This window comes from Marmota marmota, unplaced genomic scaffold (assembly GCF_001458135.2).
Source record: "Marmota marmota marmota unplaced genomic scaffold, marMar, whole genome shotgun sequence".
NCBI lineage: Eukaryota > Metazoa > Chordata > Mammalia > Rodentia > Sciuridae > Marmota > Marmota marmota.
Genome location: NW_026000130.1, coordinates 7,525,596 through 7,551,469, shown reverse-complemented (window position 1 = coordinate 7,551,469; position 25,874 = coordinate 7,525,596). Strand labels below are relative to the sequence as shown.

The 25,874-nt window shown below is 39.3% G+C and overlaps 1 pseudogene; it reads right to left on the bottom strand.

The window, feature by feature from the left end:
* Window positions 1-407: 407 nt before the first annotated feature.
* On the bottom strand, window positions 408-1,587 carry LOC125611100 (annotated as a pseudogene).
* Window positions 1,588-25,874: the final 24,287 nt, after the last annotated feature.

The window sequence follows — 25,874 nt, the reverse complement described above, 5'->3', positions numbered from 1 at the left end:
AAAAACGTGTATACAATAAAATGCTGTCTTGCTCTACCTACTTGGTTTTGTCTGCGTCTCAGCTGTTCACTTTCATTGAAGCCACTTTGTTTCTGAATCCGGCCATCATGCAGCAACATGGTATGCAGCAACATATTAGCAGAATATGGGTGGCAATCCTAGTCACCTCCTTCTAGCCCTGGCTGCAGTCAGGGTTACAGTCTGCAGGCCCACCGTGGGGTTGCCAGGTGGAGACAGAAGTTTCTTCTGATGATTTGTCCCAGGATGACTTGCTGCTCTCTGCCTCCCACCCACTGCTACTCATCCAGAAGCTGGTTGGGAGGGGTTACAGGGGCATGCTGGGGGCTATTCTGGGAGTGGGGGTTCTTACCTGCAGGCTGAAGTGAGAATGGCAGGCAGGCTGGCCCTTATGCCATCCTTCTGCCCTGATTGCTTGTCCTCTTCAGCCAGTTGAGAGGCTCAGAGGGCAAGGAGGGGAAGATGTGAAGGGCAGGTTCACTGGCATTCCTCTTTGAGTGGGGAGAAAAGGTGGAAGGATTTGTGGGGACTGAGTAAGGCCCCACCATCAGATGTGCAGGCTTAACTTGGAATGTGCAGCTTGCCTCCAGTGTTATCTGGTGCTGCATCAGATATGTAGCCATTGCCTCATCAAATTTTCTGTTTACCAAAGATACCGAGGCATGGTACAGGTCATAACTCTTGACAAACATGATCTTCATTATTACGGGGTTCTGGTGGTTGGGGAATGACTCCTTAGAAAGAATCCATGCATACTTGTCACCCTGGCTCAGCCACAGGTGCCCCATGCTTTGGTCTACAGTGGGCCCCTCCTGGGGTGGATGGTTAGTAATTGACTGATGACGCTTTGCACTTCAGTGGAAGCAGGAGAGGGAATGCTGTACCTTGCATGCAGGATCTGCTCCTTCAGCTACAAAAAGGTGATCCCATTAAATGGGGGGGGGGCACCCTATGACCATGAAGAACAGAACAACACCCAGGCTCCAGATGTCCATTGTGGGGCTGTCATATCCTTCCCACTGGTAGAGTTCTAGGGCACAGTACGGGAGAGTGCCGCAGATTGCATCCAGCTTCTGCTCAGCCATGAACCTGTTGTCCAGTCCGAAGTCAACGATTTTGATGTTTCCTCCAACATCCACTAGGATGTTCTCCAGCTTCAGATCTCTGTGAGCGATGCCCTTCTTGTGGCAGTAGCAAACGGCATATGGGATCTGCCTGAACATTCCTTCTCCTGTATGCCAATGACCTCTGGGATGTGGGCAGTAGCTGTCTCCCACTTGCATGCTCCATCACAAGGTAGATGTTTTCAGTGGTTTCAATAACATGAAATAGTTTGATCACATTTGGGTGTCCCACAGCCTTCATTATAGAAGGTTCAGATATAATAAAGGGGAAATTCTGTTCTACCTTTGGCAAGACTTTTGTGTCCACCTCTGTCTCAGTGAGCATATGGTGATCCCGTTTCACTTGGGCAAAGTATCCCTGCCCAGTGTCCTTCAGGACCCTATAATGGCACATGAAGGTATCCTCAAAGGAGGAACTGGCTGAGAGGCCTTGCCACACAGTCATCCCCTCCACTATACTCACTACCCTTACTACACATCGTAAAGAGCAACACCAACTATGGATGCTAGCTAAAAAGAAAAAAGGAAGGAAAAAGGAAAAAAATACCCTAAAATACCCAAAACATATAATACCAAAATAAAAAATCAAGTCCCCCCCCCAAAAACCCCCTCAAACCTAAAAACCAAAATCAAAACAAAAAAAATCAACAACCAAACCACCAAATGAGCTAACTAACTGGGAGTCCTACAGGAAACAACCAACCATGAGCTCTCTGTGCTTAAGTGCCAGGGCCTTATATAGGTGGTGTTTGAAATTCCCTCACACTGGCTCCTTGGTGAGGTCAGAGCAAGAAATGGCCCAGTTACTACTGGGCCTAACCCACGGTGGTGGTCTCTTTTTTTGGCCTCCAGGATGTTTTCCACTTAAATAGTGTGTATGTGTGTGTGTGTGTGTGTGTTTGCATGCACACACACATGCACATCAGTGGCCTTTTCATTTCAAGTTTGGAAAATTTGTAAACTTTGAGCTTTTAAAGATCACAGTATATTCAATTCATTTTACTCCCAGTTCAGAAGATTGGTGTCAAAAGGATGATAGCACTTCATTCACATCGTGATACTGTGACAACAGGATTAAGACACTGTAGGACATACTATTATTTATGGGGCTTAGAGGAATGAAGATTTGATCATTATTTCCCATAAGATCCCATCAGATTTTTTATCAGAAACTCTGTAATCCAAGCCAGGTGTGGGGGGGAATATTCCTGTAACCCCAGCAACTCCAGGGGTCAATCTAGAGAATCATAAATTACAAGTTCAAGGCCAGCCTCAGCAACTTATATTTCTAAAAAATGAAAGGGCTGGGGATATATTTGTGGTAGAGGGCCTCTGGGTTCAGTCCTCAGTACCAAAAACAAAATAAACAAAAAACTCCCAACTAACCACTCAAACTGGAACTCGAAATCCAATAGGTTCATATATTCAAAGTGATGGACAAAACCTGTCAGCCAAGAGTCTTCTGGCTAGCCAAAGTGTCCTTCCTGAAGGTGGGAGAAATGGAGGCATTCCAAGAAGCCTCAGTCTCTCTGTGCTTTTGTAACAAAATACCTTAGACTGGGTAATTTACTAGCAACAGAAATCGATTTCTTGTTATTCTGGAGCCTGGCAAGTCCAAGATGGAGGTGCTAGGAGATCAGGATAACTTCTTTTTCTGCCCTCACATGGTAGAATGTACAGAAGGATTAAACTCATTTCATCAAGCCTCTTCCTTCCTTTCTTTCTTTAATCTTGCTTTATGGTTTTGTGTGTAATACTGGCAACTGAACCCAGGTCTCACAGGTGCTAGGTAAGTGCTCTACCACTGACCTACATCCCTAGCTTTTTAATTTTGAGGCAAAGTCTCACTAACTTGCCCAGACTGGCCTCATACTTATGATCCTTCTGCCTCATGTGAGTAGCATGGATTATAAATGTCCATGCCCAGCTTAGTAAGTGTGTGTGTGTGTGTATGTGTGTGTGTACACATACATGCGTGCATAGTGCTGGGAACTGGATCTGGGCCTTGTGCATACTAAGGGCATACAGCCCATCCAAAAATTTGAAACCCAATGGCCTAACGATTTCCTGAAGACCTCATTTCTCAATACTATTGCAATGAGATTGAAGTTTCAACAGAAATTTTGGAAGGACACACACTTTCAAACCATAGACCAGATAAACAAGAGTGGAGGGAGCTGGTCACCACTAGATGGTCTCTGCACAAAGGGAATCCTTCAGGTTGAACTGAAGGAACTCCAAGCTGGTTAACGACGGAAATATCTCTGGTAAGGGCAAATTCATCACAATTGTAAAAGCTGGTGCTACATTTGTTGTCTATGTAATTGAAGACATTGATGTAACAAAACCCCCAATTATTAAAACTGTTATTGAACACACCATGTATATGCATGTAAACCTGTGACAATAGTAACTGACAGGAAATGGGGTTGAAGCTGTTTATGAGCATTATTTTGTACGTTATTGAAATTTTGCTGCATAGTTCATGCCATAGTGTTAACATTGATGAAATTCCCTAGAAATATATAGAAAGCAAACCCAGAATGAAAGGTATGGGAATTAAAATAGACAGATATTAAAGAACCAAAATAACCACGACTTACTCTATTTGAAATATTATAGATTGAATTTGAACACCTTAAGTATTAAAATATAGAATTTGTAATTTACCACTAGGTAAATTTCTAGGTGTAGTTTTTTTTCCCCTGGAGTCCCCTATCATGATTTAACTAATTCTAGAAAACCCCCTCAGATCAGCAAAGAGGAACACACCCAAGCTTCTTTTGTAAAGTTATTATTACCATTATACACAAAGCAGACACAACCAGTACACAGAAAAATACAGACCAATATCTTTCAGGGTTTGAGACATAAAAATCCATTAAATTTTTATCAAATTGTATTAAAAATGGATAAAGGAAATTTTATAGTATGGCCAGTTTTGGTTTATTGGATGAAAGAAAGCCTGTTTAAATATTTGAAAATAAAACAATGTTATATATTAACAGGTTTAAAAAATCTCATGATCTTATGCAGCTATGCTTAAAATGTCTGACAGAATTCAGCAATCATTCACCATTAAAAGACCAACAAGCTAAGCAACCAGAAAACAAGCAAACCTCTGAGCAAGTTAAAAATAGCGATGAATTTCCTCAACTTGATAAAAATTCATCTGAAAAAACCTACAGCTAATTAAACTTAATGCGTTGCTCTTAGGATCATGAATGCATTTGTGCCTTTTTTTTAAGAATTAAAACTTTTGTTTTTATTTTTACAGATCAATAGAAGAATTTTCTAATCAATTTCATTTGATTTTCTATAGTGTTAAGTTTTTATTACTAATAAATGTTTGATTTTTAAAATTAAAACATTATTCAGATACAGTAACAATTGTCCTTTAAAAAGTACAATTCCATGGTTCCCAGAGGTGCACCACTGTCACCATTACCTAGTTCCACAGCATTTTCATTGGTACAGAAAGACCCGTACACATAAGCATCCTTTCTCTTTTTCTCCTTGGGTTTGTGCTGATAAAATTTTAAACTTCCTTTTCATCAATCTTTGACATTGAAAAATGGACACATTTTCAATTCTAACCCTCCTTTTTTAAAACCAAAACTTATTTACTTTGAATTCAAACTCAAACAATTCCAAAGCAATGCACAAAAGCAAATTAATGGTAGTGGACAGTCATCATTCTTTAACTCAGAAAACTAAATTCAGTCTTTCTCCTTCAATTTAATTTTTTTAAAATTTTTATTGTTGGTTGTTCAAAACATTACATAGTTCTTGATATATCATATTTCACACTTTGATTCAAGTGGGTTATGAACTCCCATTTTTACCCCGTATACAGATTGCAGAATCACATCAGTTACACATCCATTGATTTACATATTGCCACATTTGTGCCTTTTTGCAGAGGACATAAATGTCTCCATAGAAAATCCCTTGGCATTTTAAAATAGCAGTAGCAGTAGCAGTAGAAAAATACTCGTATAATCAATAAGTAAAGTGAATTTCTAGTGTACAAGATAAATATACATAATTTACTAGCTATAAAAATATGGACATTGAAATAAAAACATAACAATTTCAATGCTAGTTACAATCTCACAAAATTATAAATGTGTAGGTATAAATCTTAAAAAAACACAATTTAATTAAAAAAATTACAGCAAGATTTTTTTTATAACATTTGGAAAATCACAGATACCTTCCACAGCCCTCCTGCATTACTCAGAAGAACCAGAGAAAGCACAAAAGGAGCTGGTCAGATGATAGGAAGAGGACTTGACGTCCCGGAAGTGGGAAACACCATCCCTTTCCTGGAGACCTTATTTGGGCATTAGTGGAGAAGTAGCCTGTAGGAGGAGGCTGGACTAGCATGTGTTGGTGTTCCTCATCCATGTTCCTTAGAATAATGCAGAAGAAGGTGACAGTTGAGAATGACATAGGACTTTGCCGCAGGGATACTGGGATCAGCCTCAAAGCCTCAGATGCTGTAGCCCTGTCGAAAGGTGCTCATCTGGATTGTTTGGAATAGGTGCCATTAGTGTGCAATGAGGGATGAACAGATTCTTCAAGTTTTCTACCTTTAATGTGCTACATGACTGGACTGTGTCCCCTCTCATGTCCTCCATGGAGGAGTGTGTGTGTAATTTATTCTCAGTGGACCCTCAATGGCTCCAGGACAACTCTGGAATGTACTCTGCAGGTGAAAACACCTTAGGTAGCTATATATTCACCTTCCATAGATCGGGATTCTTAATGGGAGAGAGAAATTGCATAATCATAATACTGAAAATAATAATACTGAAAATCCAGTATTTGGGAATCAGACCATGTATTATGAACAGAGACAAAGTGACCTGAAGAACTGCAGAAACAAGTGAGGCTCTCAAGTCTCTGTGCCATGGGGAGGCTTGTGTCCTTTGACCAGCAGGGGGCACCATGGGAGTGTCCTGTGGTCCCTACACAGCTGTAAGGAACATTCAGTCAAAGGAGCCCTCACCTCAGGCCCTGTGCTCACTGATTGGAACCCAGGTGTGTCCATTCTGGTCTGTTAGTGTCCATTGTGTAAGAATTTTTGTCTTATCTCAACAGGTGCTTCCTCCCAGGACTCTCCAGAGAGGGGAAAGTAAACCTTCTTCCTGCTCAGTCTGCAGTATAAACTGAGCTCCAACACCAGAGCTCAGGGTGTAGCTGGGGCATTCATGCTAGAAACATATTTTCATAAACAGCAGCTCTTCCTCCAGCAGAGTGATGGTGGTGGTGGGGAAGAGGACCTGGCCTGTGAGGATTAGGAGGCTGTGTTCACCATGGTCCAGATTCCCTGCTTTCTACTGCTTCTCTCTCTCTCCTCCAGGGAGGAACAAGTTTCTAGGATGCTTGAAAGCCAACCAGCTTGTATCAGCCATTGTTTCCTGTGCTGGGGAAATTTTACCTTTTCCCCTACCTGGTCACCCATGCATGTCTGTGTGTGCAGATTCTCTCTCCCAGTCTCTGATGACTCAACTGCCTCTCTCTGTATCTTCCAGAGTATCTGTGATATTCATCAATACCCTGAGCAGTGGGATCAGTGATAAATATGCACTTGAGCATGTCTATCAGTGATGGATACAGGTTCCAGTGGAACTCTGCTTCCAGTGGAGTCTTCCTCTGTATCCCCTGAACTCCATACATACTCTGATCAAAGTATCAGAGCTCTATGGTCCCCAGACACTTTTCTAAATCAAAAGATGCCTTGGACAGTGAAGGTTATGCTCATGTCTGCGCTCCAACCTAGGGTGGAGGCCTATTGTTACTGTGTAATCTGGCACAACAGTATTCCTCATGGGGACACAGATGGCGAAATGATACAAAATCCTTACTCTGTTCAGACTACTGAAACATGACTCTAATTTAACTTGCATATACGACTATACATGGAAACAGCTTCTGGGTCACAAGGGTTGTCCTCCCAATTTTGCAACAATATTTCCAATTTTGTTTGTTTTCTGAAGTCACACATACACTAAAAGCAAACAAAACAAAACTCATGATGCCAAAGAAAGTCCCTAGTGATCCATATAGTGAGCTGCTTTTCCAAACTGACCCTGCAAGCTGAGTCATGGACCATCAACCTTCCAGGAGAGAGAGACTCTGTTGCTTCCTGGAACTCCAGGTTCTTCTGCCATATTCAATGTACTAATCCCTCCAGTCTCCACTGGCTATCAGGAACTGGGAGATGGGGATGAGGTGTAATTATTTGATATGTAAGAGGTTATTTTGTGGGGGGTGGATTATAAAAGAATTCACTATTATCTTTCTGGGCAAATCTCCAATGTGGGCTCCTCAGGAACTGATGGTGACAGTGAAATTCTGATGAAGAAATTTAGGCCCAGTATTCTGGAAGGTATGGCTCTGACTTGGTCCAGAGCTGGCGTAAAATAGAAGCAAGAGAGAAACAGCCAGGGGAGGTCCAGGGAGAGCGGTTATATCAACAGGCTTAACTTCCTGCCACGTGGGCTTCTTCTAGAGACATGTTTAGGGAAGATGAGTTCCCAAGATTATGTAAAATAAGGAAATTGATGTTGGTAAGTGGTGATCTTTCAAGGAAATCAGAGGACAGGTGTGGAGTTAGATATGGTAAATAGAGTGCAATATAACAGACTCCACGCTGAGGGAGGATTATAGGGCTGAGGTTAAGAGAAGATGATGTGGCAGAAGCTGGGGCCTGGGGCAGCAGAGGCCTGGGGTTGTGTCTAAGGGTCTTGGGAAAAACTGCACAGCAGTCATGTCAGTCCTGTCTCTAGTACTCTCTGTCCCAGCCTCTGTCCCTCTGAGTTTCTGGGAGTGTCTAGGTCACACCCTTCTCCATGTTCTCTTTCCCAGCAACAGCTCAGAGGGGCAGGTTCATACTGTGTTCAGAGAGATCATGCAAAGCCCAGTGGAGAACAGTTTTGCAAGAAGTACTGTCTCTGCACAGGGTGTGGAGGGTGGTGAGGAGGGTTGGGGCTTTGGGGCTCCACTAGGAGGGCTCAGGCCACCGGTGTTCCTCCAGCCTGGACTCCTTTCACCTTCCTCTCTTCACTATAGCTCTGCCAGGGGTGTGACTTGGAGCTGAGATTCCTGCATAGCAGGGGGTCTTCAATTCTAGGCATTGGCCCCAAACTGTTTTCTTCTGAACTTTTTTTTTTTTAACTTGGAGCATAATAATTATGCAGAATGTTGAGTTTTATTGTGACCTCTACATACATGCACAAAACATAATTTGATCAATTCGAACCCCCAGTACTTGCTTTCAACTGCTCCCTCCCCTTAAACCCCTTCCTCCATGTTCTAATCTCTCTTATATTTTCATGAGATCCACTTACCCACTTCTTTCTCCTAGCTTCCACATATGAGGGAAACACATGACCCTTGACTTTGAATCTGGCTTGTTTTCTTAACTTGATGCTCTTCACTCCTAATTTTCCTGCAAATGACATTATTTTGTTGTTCTTGATGGCTGAATATATATCACACACACACACACATATAAGAATATATCACAGTGAATCTTACTATTGTGCACATCTACAAGACTGGAGTCCTAATTATAATACTAATTAGATGTAATTTCACACTTGTATAATTATATCAAAATGGATTCTACTCTCATGTATAACTAAAAAATACCAATAAAAATACTCCATTGTGTATATGTAACAGTTTTCTTATTCATTTATTTGTTGATGAATTTCTGGGCTGGTTACATGACTTGGCTACTGTGAATTGTGCTACTATAAACACAGGTATGCATGTATCTCTAAACTATGCTGACCACAGTTATTTGGGGTAAATATCAAAGAGTAGATGCAGCAGCTGGTTCAATTGATGGTACCATTCCTTGTCTTTTGAGAAGCATTCACACTGATTTCTATAGTGGCTATACTAATTTGTCTTCTTTCCTGCACATCCTCATCAGCATTTATTATTAGTATTATTGAATTCAAATGAAACTTCAGTGTAGTTTTGATTTGTTTTACCCTAGAGATTTTTTTTAAAGAGAGAGAGAGAGAGAATTTTAATATTTATTTTTTCGGCAGACACAACATCTTTGTTTGTATGTGGTGCTGAGGATCGAACCCGGGCCTCTCGCACGCCAGGCGAGCGAGCTACCGCTTGAGCCACATCTCCAGCCTCTACCCTAGAGATTTTGAACAATTTTCCATCGGCTACTTGTACTACGTCTTTTGAGATGATTGTTTAGTTCATTTGCACATTTACTGACTAGGTTATTGTTGTTTGGTGTTGAATTTTTTTAGTTCTTTATATATTCTAGACATTAATTCTCTGTTGCTGACAGAGATTCTCTCCCATTCTGTAGTTTCTCTCTTAACTTTGTTGTTTCCTTGGCTGTGCAGAAGCTTTGGAATTTGATGCTATCCCATTTATTGATTCTTGAGAAGCAGTTGCTGCCTAAGCCCATATGTTCTCTTCTAGCAGTTGTGAAGATTATTTTAAAATCTTAATCCTAGGTCTTTGATCCATTTTGAGTTGATTGTTGTGAAGGTTAAGAGATAGGGATCTAGTTGTAATCTGTATATATGGAATATCCAGTTTTCCCAATACCATTTGCTTAAAAAACCTGTCTTCAACATAAAGTTTTGGCACCTTTGTCAAGAATCAGATCACTGTAACAGTGTAGGTTTGTCTCTGTGCCTTCTATTTCATTCCATTAAAAAGACAGCCCTTTTTAAATATATATATATATATATATATATATATATATATATATATATATATTTTAGTTGTAGTTGGACACAATACCTTTGTTTTATTTATTTTTATGTGGTGCTGAGGATTGAACTCAGGACCTCTCACATGCTAGGTGAGTGCTCTACTGCTGAGCCACAACCCCAGCCCCTAAAAATACAGCCTTTTAAATAAATGGTGTTGGGAAAACTGGAGATGCATATAAAAAGATTAAAATTAGATCACAATCTTTCACCCTTCAAGACTCAAAATATATCAAAGACTTCTGATTCAAATCAATAATTGTGTGGCTTCATCTCTGTCTTCTATTCCATTCCAATGGTTTCAAATGAGTCAGATAGCTGATTCATTTGTAGGCCAATGCCAAACCGTGAAGTCTGGGCTTTTGATGCCTTCAGCTTTACTAATTTTGCTCAGAATATTTTAGCCAAAAAATTTTAGGATTTTCCCCTAGATCTGAGGAGAATTTCATTGGTATTTTAATGGGGATTTCATTCATTCTGTATATTGCTTTTGATGATATGGCCATTTTAGCAATATTAGTTCCTCCTATCCATGAACATGGGAAGTTATTTTCTCTTCTGTTGTCTTCCTCAAATTCTTTTTTCAGTGTTTTGTAATTTTCCTTGTGGAAATCTTTCACCTCTTTGGTTAGATTTATTCCTAAGTATTTCATTGTTTATTTTGTGAAGCTAATGTTAGTAGAATTGTTTTTCTTATTTCTAAGAAGATTCATTATTAGTATATGGAAAAGTTTATTGCTTTTTCTATTTTGTAGCCTGCTTCTTTGCTGAATTTTGATCAGCTCTTGAAATCTACTGGTGTTAATCCAAGTATAGGACTATCTCATCTGCAAGCAGCGACAATTTGACTTCCTCACCATTTTCTTTCCTATTTGTATCCATTTTATTTCCTTTTCTTTCTTAATTGCGCTGGATAAAGTTTCAAAAACTATGTTGAAATGCTGGAGATATAGTTCAGTGGTAGAGCACTTGCCTAGCATGTTCAGGCTCTGGGTTCAGTCTCCAGTACTGAAATTAAAAAAAAAAAACTATGAAAAGGAATGGCAAAAGTGGACATCCTTGCCTTATTCCTAATTTTAGCAGAAATGCTTTTAGTTTTTCCTCCTTCACTATGATGTTGTGTTTTGGCTTTTCATATAGAGACTTTATGATGTTAAGGTAAGTTCCTTTTATTCCTGGTTTCTTCAGGTTTTTATTATGAATGGGTGTTGAATTTTGTTGAAGGTTTTTTGGGTATCTATTGAGATGATCATGTGAATTTGGTATTTTTTGCATTTATATGTTGTATTGTGTCTATTGGTTTGCATCCATCCTTGTATTTCTGAAATGGAACCAATTTGATCATGATGTACAATCTTCTTAATGTGTTGTGGAATTCATTTTTCTAATAGTTTTTAGAGAGTGTTTGCATCTATATTTATCAAGGTCATTTTTTTGTTCTTTTCTTTCCTAGAGTTTGGAACTATTATCCCTATTTAAAAAAATTGTTTTTAGTCATTGATAAACCTTTATTTAGTTTATTTATTTATATGCAGTGCTGAGAATCGAACCCAGTGCCTCACACATGTGAGGCAAGTGCACTACTGCTTAGGCACAGCCCCACCACTATATCCCTATTTCTATTTCATGAAATATTTTTAGGAATGTTAGCATTAGTTATTTTTAAAAAGTTTGGTAGAATTTAGCTGTGAATTCATCTGGTCTTGGCTCTTCTTTGTTTTAAGGCTTTACATTACTGTTTCAATCTCATTACTTATTAATGGTCTATTTAGGGTTTTATATCCTCTTGGTTCAATTTTGGAGAATTACAGCAAAATCTCTGGGATGCAAAGAGGCAGTCGTAAGAAGAGAGTTTGTAGCTATGGATACCCACATTTTAAAAAATCCTAAATAAATAAGCTAATAATGAATCTTGAAGTATACAAAAAAAAAAAAAAAAAAAGAAACAAGAATAAACTCATTCCCAAAGCCAGTAGAAAGAAAGAAAAAAGAGACAAGACCTGAAATTAATGATAGAGAAAAAACAATAAAAAAGAGTTTGTTCTGGGCTGGGGATGAGGCTTAAGCGGTAGCGCACTCAGCTGGTATGTGTGGGGTGCTAGGTTCGATCCTCAGCACCACATAAAAATAAAAATGTTGTGTCCACCGAAAACTAAAAAAAAAAAATTAAAAAATTCTCTCTCTCTCTCTCAAAAAAAAAAAAGAGTTTGTTCTTTGAAAATATAGACAAGATTGATAAACACTTTGCCAAACTAATAAAAAGAAATATATCAAGTACCTAAAAAAACTAAAGATAAAAATGGAGATGTTAAAACAGACACCCCTGGAATCCAGAGAATCATTAGGGACTCCTTTGAAAACTTATAGTCCAATAAGTTGTAATATCTAGAAAAAATGTATAAAATTCTATACATTTATGACCCACTGTAATTGTCTCCAGACTTTAAAACCTAACTCAGAAATTGTAGGAAAAAATTTACATTCATATGTCTAGGGCAGAATTTGAGGGGCAAGAGAGAAGAATAAGGAATCTGCCTATGTCTTACTTCTCTTCCCTCTCAAAGTTGCACTCAGATCTACATTGCTCTAGAATTATGCCTGAGATTAAAACAATGTTTACTGATGTTTTTCCTTTCTCTTTTTTGCAATCTAAGTCAGTGAAGGAATGAGAGGAAGAGAGTGACCCCAAAAGACTGGTCAGGGGCCCATGGGCAGGTCCTATGAGTGTGGGGAGAATGCTCTGGTCTGCTTCAGGAAGAAGGAAGATAAGTCACTCTGTGTGCCTTCAAGGGAGATGGCAGTTCCTTCTTCCCACTGGGCTTCCTACTCTACTGCCTCTCAGGGAATCTCTATCAGGGAGGCTTAGTTCCAAGGATTGTCTTTTAAACCACACAGGGAGCCAGGAGGTGAGTCCAGGTGGAAGGTTGTATGGAGGAGATATGAGAGTAAGGTGTATCAGGCAATGGACACTGCCCAGCTCCATTTTGGGGTAGGCAGTGGAGGAGACATAATGTCTTGGCCTCCTGGAGCAATGGGCACTGTGGATTGCTTTTGTGGATTCTATGCTCAATAACACAGTTAATAACTTAGACTTAATTGACATATATAGAATATATCAACCAATATCAAGAGGATACACTTTGTTCTCAGCAGAACATGGATCCTTCTCAAAAATAGAGCATATATTATGCCACAGGGCAACTCTTAGCAAATTCAAAGGAGTGAAATTGGGTCTACCATCATTACTGATTCCTTTCAATATGTCCCAGAGGGTAGAAATCTTCTGTTAGGTAGAGATCTTCTTAGTTAACTGGGTATTTCCATTTTCCTAAAAGTCTCTGTAAGCTAGAGCAGGGGACTCTCTGTTAACTATCCTTAGCAGTCTGACACAGTAATTGGACAGATCCCTGATAATGTAAGACCCCAAGTGTGGGCTTGAGTTTGGGACACTGACACTCTGGGCTTAGTTGTAGACCTAGAGCCCTATAGCTCAAGCTTGTCACATGTTTTTTTTCCTGCATCGATTGAGATGATAATGTGATTTCTGTCCTTAACTCTCTTTATATTGGGGATTACATTTATTGATTTGTGTTTTTCAAATCAACCTTGCACCCCTGGGATGAAACCCACTTGATTATGGTGTATTATCTTATGAATGTGTTTTTGAATGTGTTTTGTCACATTCAAAATTTTTCTTTTATGTTTATCAGGAATATTGGTCTGAAGTTTTTTTTTCTGGATGTGTCTTTGTCTGGTTTTGGTATCAAGGAGATACTGTCTTCATAGAATGTCATCATAGAATGAACTTGGCAGTGCTCCTTCCTTTTCTATTTTGTGGAATAATTTGAGAACCATTGACATTAATCCTTATTTAAACATCTGGTAGAATTCAGCTGAGACTCCATCTGGTTCTGGGCTTTCCTTTATTGAAAGGCTTTCAATAGCTATTTCCATTTCATTACTTGATAAGGGTTTGATTAATTTTCTATATCCTCAAGGTTCCATTTGGGTAGATCACATGACTCCAGGAATGTATCAATCAATATCTTCAAGATTTTCTAGTTTATCAGATTATAGTTTTCATAATACTTTCTCATGACCCTCTGAATTTTAGCAGTATCTGTGGTGCTGTCTTATTTTACATATTCAATTTTGTTAATTTGGTTCTTTTTCTTTCTTTAGGTTAGTTTGGCTGGGCCTGATCTGCAGGTTGGTCGCAGGTCTGCTCACCCTGCGGGCACGGGTGGCGGTTCCGCTCCACCTCCACTCCAATTGGGGTCACGTGACCACCACACCGGCGGGGCCTGATCCGGGCACGGGCGAAGGCTCTGCTCTGCCCCTACTCCAGTTGGGGTGATGTGTGTACCACGCTGGCAGGCCGCTGGGCCTGACCCACCAGTCTGTCTCAGGTCTGCTTACCTTGCAGGCACGGGCGGCGGCTCTGCCCTGCCCCTCCTACCACGCCCGTGTACCACTGGGTCACGGGTCTGCCCACCTTGCGGGCGCGGGTGGCGGCTCCGCTCCACCCCCCTCTCCAATTGGGGTCCCGCGACCACCACGCCGGCGAGCCGCTGGGCCTGCTCCGGGCGCGGGTGGCGGCCCGGCTCCTCCCCTCTAGCTCGACGACAAATCGAGAGAGACTCGGGTGTCTGTGCCTCACCCTCCCTACCAGGAAACCAACTGTTTCTATCGCCGCTGGTATTGATGAAGTTCTATCCTCCGCCGCTTTCTGATGACATCAGATCTCTGCCATGTTGGTATCCTATGCGAATGGCAGCATTTCGTTCCCTTTGCCGGGTAACCAAAGCAACAGGTGATTCCTGACCGGTCCTCAGCAGGACCCGGACCGAGAAGCAGTTTCCGCAGGCTCCTTAGCCCTGGGCCAGGGCAGCTCCGGGAGCCAGAACTCGGCCGCTCCGTGCTCGGTGTATGCTCTGATAAGAGCAGGCTCCAAGAAGCACTCAGGCACTGAGCCTGAGTAATCTGTCTGCAAGCCGCAGGCGAATGGCAGCCTGAAATTACCTGTTCTATGGCTGAATGAGCTGCGGTCAGTCGAAAACAGTGATGGTGACGTCAGCTCTCCAATATGGTGGCCGCTGGTCTCCTCTGTGGTCTGACCGGTGTGGAGAACCGAGATGGACCGTTTCCTTCCCCCGTCTCGAACCCAGAATTCAGCACTGAGTACGGTGCTTGCACGGCTGGCAGAAACTGCAGCGCTGTATCCCTGCGCCGCTGTCTCCTCGTTTCCCAGCGCGCGCTGCAGACTCTAGCCGCGGGGTGATTTGCTGAATAAGCAGTGTTACCCTCCGTGCAACAAATCTCTCGCGTTTGAGTCCCCGTAGCCGATCCTCGTGCGATGGAAATCCTTCCTCCAGGTTCCGGAGCACCCCACTATTGCTGGAAATTCCTAACAAGATAGCCTTTAGCAGTCCTGACTCGTCATATTCCCACACAGTGACACGGCACACGGGGGCAATGCACTCCCCTCGCCGCCATCTTCTTGAATCTGTATTACTTATTTAATGGTATAAATCAATTCAGATTTTTCTATTTCTTTTTGAATCGATGTCATTCCCTTGTATGTTTCTGGAAAACTTTTCCCAATCATTTGTTACCTAAATTATTGACATAAATTGTTGATAAACAATTGTTCATACTATCCTCTTATAATCCTTTATGTTTCTATAAGGTAATGTACACACTTTGACTTTGAATTTTACTAATTTGAGTCTTCATGCTAACATTTTTACTTAATTTACATAAAGTTTTGCCAATTTTGTTGATATTTACAAAGAATTAATGTTTTTTTGTTGTTTTAACTCCTATATTTTCTATTTTCTGTGTCTCCATTTTATCCTTCTAATGAACTTTCCTCTGATATCCTGTTTTTTTTTTTCTTCTTGGTTCTTAAGAAATTACATTAATAATTTGAGATCTTTTTTAATATGAGCATTTACAGCTACTTCATCTTGTAAATTTTGGTAGATTATATGTATCATTCACTCAAAGTATTTTCTAATTCCCACTGTGAATTTTTTACCCAGTGATTTATAGTGCTATTTTATGTCTATATATCTGTGAACTTCCCAGTTTTAAGTCTGCTATTGACCTCTATCTTCAATCCATTGTGTTCAGAAAAGATACTTTATATGATTTCAAACATTTTTAAATTCATTGAAACTTGTTTTGTGGCCTAACATATGATCTATTTTCTACTTCATTTTAGTTCCTTTTTATAGTTTATAACTTTATTCTATCTTAGAGACTGTTCCAAGTGCATAAATGAAGAATGTTTATTCTGCTGTTTATTTGTATACCTGTTATGTCTTACTGCTGTGGTGGTATTTAAGCCCTATACTTCCTTATGGATCTTCTGTCTAGAAGATTTCTAATATTAAAAGAGATATATTGAAGTCTCCCACAATTATTGCAGAACTGTAATCCCTCATTACTCTCTCAGTATTTTTATTTATTTGCTTCTGTTTTTAGTTAAAGTATGTTTATAATTTTTACATCTTGATGAATCAAACTTTTTTTCTGGTCTTTTTGTGGTTTTTGGAGTTAAAGTCTAATGTTTATGCTATTAAAGCCATCCCACCTTTATTTTGATAATTATTTGCATTGAGTATAGTTTTTCCATCCTCTTACTTTTAACCTTGTGTCTTTGGATTTAAAGTTAGTCTCCTGTAGACAGTATATAATTGGATCATGTTTTAATCCTAATTTTTCATTGAAAAATTTAAAGCATTGACATTTAAAGTAATTACTGATGTAACAGGGCTTAGTTCTGCCACTTTGCTAATTTTGGATGCATTATGACATTTTGCCCCTATTTCCCTATTCTGCCTCCTTTGTGTTCAGTTGATATTTTATTGTGAGACATTTTGAAACCCTTCCTTTTCCTTCTATGTATATATGAGGATTACATTAAACATTCTAAATCTAAATCTATCTTGAATTGATATGAAATTAACATCCAATGTGTACAAAAATTCTACTCCTGTACATAAATGTCCACACTATAATGTTGTTCTCTTCACAAATTACATCTCTATACAACACGAATAACATTGATTTGTAATTATTTTTATGAATTTGTCTTTTAAGTCATATAGAACATAAATTATGTAGTTCTGTGTCAATCAACATTTCATTGCTGTCACGAACACCTGAGAGAAATAACATAGAGAAGTTATTTTAGCCCCTAGTTTCAGTCCATGTTTGGACAGTTCCTTTGCTCTGGGCCTAAGGTAAGTTTGAACTTCAATGGTTAGGGTGGAGGAAAGCTACTTAAGCTACTCAACTCATGGTAGCCAAAAAATGGGGTGGGGCGGGGAGAGAGAGAGAGAAGGCAAGGAAGGGGTCAGGGACAAGATATAGTCCCCAAGGGCATGATTCTAGTGACGTATTTCCTCCAACAAAGCCCCCCACCTGCCTACAGTTTCCACCACCTCCATTCAGCTATCAGTGGACCAATTAATCCACTAATGTGGTCAGAATCTTCACAATCTAATCATTTCCCATAAGCCCCACCTCTGAACATTGCTTGCAGTGAGGACCAAGCCTTCAACAATGAGCCTTTAGGGGACAATCCAGATCCAAGCCACACCAGAGTTATAAACCAAAAATATGATAATACTCCCTTTACACTTTTCACAGGTATTTGTCTTTACCAAGTGTCTTTATTTTTTCACAAAGCTTTGAGTTACTTTCTAGTGACTCATTCTAACCTGATGCATTTCTTATAGGTCACAAGTTTCATGATAAGATTCTCATGGCTTGTTAAAAATGTGAAAATGTCTTAATTTCTTACATATTTTTAGGACAGTTTTCCTGGATATATAATTCTTGGTTACAGTTGTTGGGCTTTTTTTTCCCATTCAGCACTTTAAATATACCATCCAACTTTATAATTAGAATAAGATGTACTCCATTGCTTATATAAATGTCAAAATGTATTCTACTGTCATTATATAACTAAAAAGAACAAATAAAAATATGTCATCCCACTGTGTTTTGGTCTGTTGGCTTCATGTGAGAAACTGTTTGACATTTAAAGTAAGTAATGATATGAAAGGGCTTAATTCTGCCCTTTCTGGGATTTCTTGAATGTGAGGGGTCACTTCTGTCTTGCTTCTTTCACATTTCTTATTTTCTCTTGAAGTTTGATTATAATGTGGCTCAGTCTGAGTCTATGGTTCAATCTCCTTGGATTTATAAGTTCATGTCTTTCATCAAATTGTGTGCATTTTAACCATTATTTTTAAAAATACATTTTCTATCTCTTTAACACTTTTTTCCTTGTAGTTGAAACTCCCTTAATGTCCTTGTTTTGCATAATCTCCTTCACATAGTCCTTAGGCTTTGTTCACTTTTCTTCACACTCTTTCTGTTCCTCAGAATCTATAATCCCAATTGTTCTATCTTCAAGTTCCTAGATTCCTCCTTTTGCCTGCAAAATAATCTGTCAGACGCATCCAGTGGACTCTCCACTTCAAGTTATTCAGTTACTGGATTTCATTTTAGTTCCTTTATAATCTCTTGGTTGCTTGTTCTATATAGTCAATGCATGGTTTTCCTAAATTGTTATTTTGCCATATTTTTCTTTAACATTTGAACATATTTAATACAGATGTTTGCCTAACAGTTTTTGTCTAGTGATTCAAGTGTTTGGACTTTCTGAGGAATGATTTCTGTGAATTTATTTCAAATGTGTGATAGTTCTTCTCACTTTGTATGTCTTGTGTTTTTTAAAACATTATTTGAATATTGTAATGTGGTATTAGGGGGAAGTAAAGTTTTCCCTTTTTCCATAGCAATTAATAGACAAAATGTGAACAATGAAATAGTAGTCAGATGGAAAAGGAATGATGACTACCATGGTTGTATATGGTTTGAGTGTGTCCCTAAAACTCACACTTTCAAAGTTTGGGTCCCAAGTATGGTGTTCTTGAGATGGTGAAAACTTTTAAGAGGTGGGGTTTAGTGGAAGATGGTTAGGTCATTGGAGATGTCACTCTCAGAACAGGTTATTCTTCCCTGGACCCCAGTTAGATCCCATAAAATCTGGCCGGACCCCCAAGTCTCTCTGGCTTCCAGTCTTACAGTGTGATCTCTTCCTCTTGCATGTGCTTCTAGTAAGAGTCATCCCTCATATTGTGATGCAGCTGAAAGGCCCCCACCAGACCCAAGTGGATGCTGTTTCCATGATACTGAATCTATGGAACTGAGAGATAAATGATTTTTCTTAACCAAACATCCACACACAGTTTTTTTTTTCAGCAGAAATATCTGAATAGGGTTTGATATACTGAACTTCATGGAGAGAAAAAAAGATTGTTTGTTCATTCAGCAAAGAGAAATTGTTCCAAGTGAGAAACTCTAGCTGGAATTTTGTTTGAGTGTGTCCCCCAAGCATTCATGTGTTGGAATCTTAATTCTCAGTTTGGCAATGTTGGGAGGTGGCAGAATCTTTAAAGAGGTGGAAAATACTCAGAGCTTTTTAGGTCATTTGAGCTATCAACCTCAGAAGCGTTTAAGATAGTTCTCATGGATACATGGGTAGTTCTTACAGAAGAGTTGTTACAAGAGCAAGACTGACACATGTCCACTCTCTGGCTTTTTGTTTCCCCATGTAATCTCTCCCTTCCACACATGTTCCTATCATTGCAATGCCATAACCATAAAGTCCTCACCAGAGCTGAGCTGATGCCAACACCATGCCATTGAACTTTCAAAACTGTGAGCTAAATAATCTCTTTCTTTAAACACTGCCTAGATTCAGGTATTTCATCACAACAACAGAAAACAGACTAATATATGAGATGGGGCAGGTTTTTCATGATGAAAGGATTCAAATTTTGCCTCCGCACATGGCTGTCTATGTCCTCACTGTGGGCATAATTGTATCAACTTCAAGAGTTGCTGTGATGCTTAAAAGCATACATTTTATTATTCATAAAGATTTCTTAGTAACAACATTGTATTATAAATGAAGTATAAAATAAGAAAGTAAGCATGACTTCATAAATGAATAAATAAGCCAAAAGTGAGGGATAGGAGACAAAATTTTATCCCAGAATTCCAATAGGATTCCAACAATAGGCTCTTTCCTTCAGAAGATGGGACCTTAACCCTCCCTGTCCACCAAAGGGTTGGCTAGACTTAAAACATGCTTCCAAAGAACAGAAGCATGAAGAGTACAACGGAGCAGCCTGGAACACATGACCTGAACAAAGAAATGAAGGTAAATGTCACCAGTGACATCATATGGATCTCAAATACTGTTTTAGTCAGTGTTTTCACTGCTGCAACCAAAAGACCTGACAAGAACAGTTAGAGGAGGAAAAGGTTGTTTGGAGGCTCATGATTTCAGAGGTCTTAGTCCTCAGACAGCCAGCTCTATACCTCAGGACCTCAGGTGAGGCATAACATCATGGCAGAAGTGTGTGGAGGAAATAAGCTGAGAATATGGCACAAGGAAGCAGAGAAAAACTAAACTCAGCTCACAAAATACACACCCCAAAGTCATGCCCCCAATGATTCACCTCCTCCAACCATACCCTACTTACCTACAGTCACCACTCAATTAATCCCAGTTAGAGGATCAATGTACCGATTAGGTTAAGACTCTCATAATCCAATCAGTTGACCTTTAAACCCTCTTACATTGTCTCACACACAAGCTTTTGGGGGATACCTAATATCCAAACCATAACACATATCCTCTGATATAATGTGATGGGAAGAGACAAGGCACTTCACCTTTGTTCTATTCTTTCCAATAGTCAATAACTCCAGTATACTAATGAGAAAAACAACAGATAAAGCCAAATTCAGGCACATTCTACAAACTACCTGAGCAGTACCCTTTAAAAGTGTTAAGGTCATGAAAAAATAAGGAAAGCAGGATAACTGTCCCAGATCCGAAGAAATTGGGCAGGCATAGCACTAAATAATAAGCAAATAAATACTTTAGGTATATGATTCTTGTTTAAATGATCAGGACAACACCAACAATTTCTGGTCTCACTGGGAAATTAATACTATGGAAAAAATGAACAAATTCAGCAGCAATTATATGTTATATAAAACAACATTTGAGTATTGTTCTTTTCCATTTTTAGTTTCCAAAAAACATTTCAATGCACAGCAATGATCAATGCTCTCATAGTGCTGGGAAGTGATGCTGTCTAAAGTAATTTTGAGTCCTCTAGGCTAGTTTTACAGGGCTCAGCATCTTCTCCATTAAATGGAGAAAGCAGGCCTTTAAGAATCTGAAAATTCATGACAGATCCTAGCAAAACATTTCATGTGATGCTAGGACACTTTTTAATTCATTCTGTAGGAACATTTATTAATAACAAAATATCAAAGTAAGTTTTCTCCTTTTCAAATTAAATGATTATAAAAACCCTTGAGTTCAATGTCATCCATATATGCAAGTTCACATTCCTATTTAATTTACCATTAAACCTGTGTAGCAGTGCTTTCATAGAGCTACCTCATTAGGTCTCTAAAATGCACACCGAGATCTAATATCAATACCTCTTCCCAAAACAGCACTTTGCTCTTTAAAATGAAGTTCTTGAGAGAACTGCCATTCATGAAAGGTTTTTTAAAATACTCACATATGAGGCTCCTCCCCCCACTTCCTATGGGAAAATAGAGAGGGGAAAAAAATCACCCAGGAAACAAAACTGGGAAGAGATGTGTCCAAATGTCAATGGTTAGAGTCTCTTGGTGTTGGGATTATAGATTTTTAAAAAATTTCTCCATTTTGCAAATTAGCACTTAGTGCAATTTGTTCATATAATAAAAATAAGCAATTAATGATGCATAATATGTCTTTGCACTTAGAAAATAAAAAACTCATTCAGTCTCAAACTCGATCCTTGATGTTCATCTTAGGTGATCAATTTCTTAAGGGCAGGCATGATTCAGTTCTCATATGGGATCCAGGTTACCTCTTCGTGCACCAGGAAGTGGGAAAAGAAGGAATGCTATTTCCAGGATACTCTGGAGAATTCCCAGCCTGGGAAGCCCCGTGGGACACCTGATCCATATTTCATTGGCAATTTTTAATTGCTTTTATTTTTTAAATACATGACAATGGAATGCATCACAATTCTTATTACACATATAGAACACAATTTTTCATATCTCTGTATATAAAAGTATGTTCACACCAATTCATGTCTTCATATATGTACTTTGGATAATGGTGTCCATCACATTCCACCATCATTGCTAACCCCCTGTCCCCTCCCTTCCCCTCCCACCCCTATGCCCTATCTAGAGTTCATCTTTCCTCCCATGCTCCCTCTCCCTACCCCAATATGAGTCAGTCACCTTATATCAGAGGAAACATTCACCATTTGTTTTTGGGGATTGGATAACTTCACTTAGAATCATCTTCTCCAACTGCATCCATTTATCTGCAAATGCCATGATAAAGAAATAAATCAAATAAGACCTTAGAAAATGGAAAGATCTATCTTGCTCTTGGATAGGCAGAATTAATATTATCAAAACGACCATACTACCAAAAGCGCTATACAGATTTAATGCAATTCCGATCAAACTCCCAATGGCATTCCTCATAGAAATAGAGGAATTCATCTTGAAAAATAAGAGACCCAGAATAGCTGAAGCAATCCTTAGCAGGAAGAGAGAAGCAGGTGGCATCACTATACCGGAACGTAAAGTATACTACAGAGCAATAGTAACACAAACAGCATGGTATTGGCACCAAAACAGGCTGGTAGACCAATAGTACCAAATAGAGGACACAGAGACTAACCACAAAAGTACAGTTATCTTATATTAGACAAAGGTGCCAAAAACATGCACTGGAGAAAAGATAGCCTCTTTAACAAATGGTGCTGGGAAAACTGGAAATCCATATGCAACAAAATGAAATTTCATTAGCAATTTTGCAAAGGAGGAACTGGGGTGCATTTGAATGGTAGAGTGCTTACATGGCATTTATGATACCCTGGGTTTGATCCCAATATCCCAAAAAAGGAGGGTGGTGAAGGTGGGAGTTTAATATGCAAACTTAAGTTACCATTCCAAATACACCACTGTGGATTTGGAAGGAGGATGACTACTGAGCTAAAGTCAGTCCAAGAGGAAGGATCAATGTGCTACTGGATAGGGTCCCTCACCTTGTACTCTCCCCTTCCCTCTGTGCAGCTCTGTGCAGAATTAAAAAGTGTCCTAGTACCAGCTATTTAGCATGATGAAAGGTACCTCTTACAAAACTGAGCAGGAGAGAGGAGTTATTCTAAGGAGAAGACTGGTTCTGCAGAGTTGGAATCTTCTGATGACCTGGACAAGATTCCTGGGGACAGACTAGACACCTTCCTGGAGCATAACCTTCAGCCCCAGGGGTTCTAGGAGGAGGAAGAGCAGGACACCTGGCAGAGAGTCAAGTGTGATGGTGGGGTTTGTTGTTGTTGTTTTTGTTGTTGTTTTTCCGAATCAGCATCACGAGGTCAACATGCTGAAGGTGGTGAAGGTGAACACTTGGGATCCTGAGGTTCAAATTCCAGGGAACTGTGGGACTTGGGGAAAGGGTCACTTCATCTATCTGAGCCTCTGTCTCCTCTTGAACCTGGGTTTCTCTATGAACTATAAGTGGGAGAAAATTAAAAAAAAATGCTTTTGAAAAGTGTAGATTCTCCTTGACTTATCATGAGGTTAAATTCATAAGTAAAAAGCATCATAAGTGGAAAATGCATTTAATACACCCAACCTACGGAGCATACTATTTTGTTTTACCTCATGACTAGAAGCTGCAGTTCACTCTCCTGATCAATATCATGAGTGAATATTAGCATATTAGCCTAAGTGAAGACCAAAATTCAAAATTTGAAGTATACAGTTTCTACTAAAGAAATATTGCTTTTATACCATTGTGAAGGGATAAATTCTAGTGTTGAACCATCATAAATTTAGGGACTGCCTGTAATTGTTCTGTAAATCTGAAGGATAGTGGTAACTTATTGATTTAAGTGTGCTGCTCCAGAAGACATGTCATTTCTGCTACCACAAATTCTGATACCTTGAGTTCCCCATTCGGATTTTATTGATATATACCTCAGGTGGAGTCTTTGTGATAGAAAAAGTCCACTTTACCCTTTCTCATTAGTTCAATGAATTACTTCTATTTCCAGAAGTTAAGGCATTCCTAGGATAATTCTTTCAAACTGGTTTGAACAGAATGTAAAATGCATAGAAAAAAGAATATATGGCATTGAAGACATTATTTGTTAAACAAGCAATAGCAGTAAGGACACATCTTCATTAAGTTATTTCTAAATCAGGAGCAGGGACAGACATTATACATATTTACTTAATTCAACATTTCTTTCTGCTTTTCTCAAACTTGCTAAGGACTAATTTTGCAAAATGTAAGCCTAGTTTTTCTAAAGACTTTATCCATCCATATGGATGAGTGTTGTATTTTTCAAGACTGGAATGTGCTGATACAGTTTTCTACCATAAGCAGCCTTGGAGAGGTTCCTGGGTCTGATAGTAATTTTGCAAGGATATCTCTTGCTGTACTTAATCACTGCTTCCAATGTCACTCATAATGTTCATTTTTCTACTATTCTGTTCCTTGAGTCAGGGAACTCAATGCCTAAAATAAGGCCAAATAAGAATTAGTGGAAGATTATAATCAAAATTCATTTTGTGCTTTCTTTAAAACAACAAATAATGTCTTTAGTTATAAAATTTTATAAAAATATGGAAAATTACAAATCAGGTTATGCTGATATTCATAGAAAAGCACTACATTAATGCAGCATGACCATATTAAACAGAAATAAATATAAAATATTTTCTCTCATGTAAATTTGTAAATACATTTATTTTTCAGATTACACATTTAGTGAGATACTCATTCTTTTTATTGTCAAACAATTCTAGTTTTCATTTTTGGAAATTACCTGATAATGGAGTTTGATATTTATTCAATGTATTACTTCTTCACTTATATATTCTTAAGTCATTTGTGGTCAGCAGAAATCACCTAATGTTATTTTTAATTGTGGTAAGAAGACTTGACATGATATCTACCCTCTTAACAAAATTTTAAGGACATACAGCATTGGTTAAATACTTAGGAATAGGAGTGTGGGCCATGGGGTAAGATGTCCTTGTTTTGTTTTGTTTTTGGTACCAGGGATTTAGCTCAGCATCACTTAACCACTGAGCCACATCTCTAGCCCTTTATTTTTTATTTTGAGGCTGTAAGCAACTTAGCCTCCCTAAGTTGCTGAGGCTAGCCTCAAATTTGCAATCCTCCTGATTCAGCCTCCTGAGTTGCTGAGCACCACTGCAACCAGCATGAAGTCCTTTCTAGACTTCCCTGTTCCACACTCCAGCTGCCACTCCATTAGGCTCTAGGTGGTGCCTTCACTTCTGTTCTCAGCAGCGGTCCCTTCCAGTGTTCCCAATGTAAAGGCAGGAGGGCACAAAAGGGCTGATACCAAAGCTTCCATTTTAGGAAGGAGTTGTTTATTCAAGAACCCTGCTCTACAACAATTATCCCTTTTCTCAGTGGGGACCATCACCGACTGCACCCTCCAGCTCTGAAGACTGGACATAGGTCAAAGTGATTACTGTAGTTGCAATAGCTCATCACCCTCAAACCGTACACTCTCAATCCTTCAGAGGAGTTTGGGAGACCTCACTGGATCCCAGGGGTCAGATCCACAGCCTTGGCACATGCCAATCCCTTGTACCTCCTGCTCCTGCATTTTGTGTACACCCATATACCTTGCATGCATGACTCCTCCCTGCAAAACTGTTCCAAGTTCCCTCAGTTGCTCACTTCGTGCACATGTGCCCATTCTTCATTCATAACTTCCAAAGCTGTGTCCTAGCAACAGGACCAATAGTGCCTGGGCCTTAGACCTAGTTAGCAGCTAAAGAAGAACACTTAGCACTCATCTCT